Below are 2,063 nucleotides of genomic sequence, written 5' to 3' on the forward strand. Positions count from 1 at the left end.
TCTCTTGGTTCTTACCATTCTTAAACAGAATTGTATAAACATCTCTTGGCCCCTACCATTCTTAAACAGAAATTGTGTAAACATCTCTTGGTTCTTACCATTCTTAAACAGAAATTGTGTAAACATCTCTTGGCCCCTACCATTCTTAAACAGAAATTGTATAAACATCTCTTGGCCCCTACCATTCTAAAACAGAAATTGTGTAAACATCTCTTGGTTCTTACCATTCTTAAACAGAAATTGTGTAAACATCTCTTGGCTCTTACCATTCTTAAACAGAAATTGTGTAAACATCTCTTGGTTCTTACCATTCTTAAACAGAAATTGTGTAAACATCTCTTGGTTCTTACCATTCTTAAACAGAAATTGTGTAAACATCTCTTGGTTCTTACCATTCTTAAACAGAAATTGTGTAAACATCTCTTGGTTCTTACCATTCTTAAACAGAAATTGTGTAAACATCTCTTGGCTCCTACCATTATTAAACAGAAATTGTGTAAAAATCTCTTGGTTTTTACCATTATTAAACAGAAATTGTATAAACATCTCTTGGTTCTTACCATTATTAAACAATAAAACCGATATAATCGGTTCTGCTGGTTTTCCTGAACTGAGAAATGTTTGTGTAGGAGGACTTCCGAAATGTCAACCTTTGCCAGGAGGCAGAAGGAATTATTTCCTGCATTACTTTTTCAGCAAGCTTGCTTTCTGATCACGTGTTTTAAAACCGAAGCCGGGTGTTAAACCAAACAAAAAACCCAGCTTTTTTCAGGAGTAGGCTTAGTACTTGAGTAGAGCTTAGAGACAAGATCAGAAAACTTATTGTAATTTGCATTTTGATTAAAAAAATTGTTTTTGTCTGTAATGTAACTTGCGTTTCAAAATGTTACTTTTGTTTTTATAACAACATTTTTCGGATAACAGCACTGTAGGTTGACAAGACGAGAGTGCTAAGACCTGATAATTGAATCTAATAGCGGTTTGCAATAACTGTAAACTGTAGCAGATTCGTAGTTAAGATCCGTTTAAATCATGTATTAATTTAATATACTAATTGGAAGTGCCTTTACGTCTTATGTTGCGCTAATGTATACGATAATAGTGCCTTTAAACTCTTGTTGTAACATATTTACTTACTGAAACAACTCGATAAACCCAGTCTTAATATTGAATTTAACTGCACAACATTGAGTCATGTCGTTAAGCTTTAACTGCACATAATATTTTAATTTAACTGCACAACATTCAGTCGTCGTTAAGCTTTAACTACACAATTTTAAGTTTAACTGCACAACACTGAGTCATGTTGCTAAGCTTTAACTACACATAATGTTAAGTTTAACTGCACAACATTGAGTCATGTTGTTAAGCTTTAAATATACATAATGTTAAGTTTAACTGCACAACATTGAGTCGTCGTTAAGCTTTAACTACACAATTTTAAGTTTAACTGCACAACATTGAGTCATGTTGTTAAGCTTTAAGTACACATAATGTTAAGTTTAACTGCACAACATTGAGTCATGTTGTTAAGCTTTAAGTACACATAATGTTAAGTTTAACTGCACAACATTGAGTCATGTTGTTAAGCTTTAAGTACACATAATGTTAAGTTTAACTGCACAACATTGAGTCATGTTGTTAAGCTTTAAGTACACATAATGTTAAGTTTAACTGCACAACATTGAGTCATGTTTTCCTGAAGAAGAAAGATGAACTATTGGGAAGTGCTCGAGTTTTGGGTGTCGTATGTGATCCTGTGTGTTAACTTCTTAATCAGAATTGGATTATGTCGTTAAGCTTTAACTACACATTATGTTAAGTTTAGCTGCGTAGCATTGCATCTTGAACTAAGGTTTTAATTACATAATATTGAAGCATATTTTTAAGCATTAACTACATAATATTAAAGCATATTTATAAGCATTAACTACATAATATTAAAGCGTATTTATAAGCCTTAATTACACAACGTGCTAAGTTTAAACTACGGAGTGAAGCAGTAGGATTTTTAATTGTTTCTCGCATGTAAGACAAGACTTGCCTCCCGCTGGTCAAATGAT

This window comes from Limulus polyphemus, unplaced genomic scaffold (assembly GCF_000517525.1).
Source record: "Limulus polyphemus unplaced genomic scaffold, Limulus_polyphemus-2.1.2 Scaffold12651, whole genome shotgun sequence".
Classification (NCBI taxonomy): domain Eukaryota; kingdom Metazoa; phylum Arthropoda; class Merostomata; order Xiphosura; family Limulidae; genus Limulus; species Limulus polyphemus.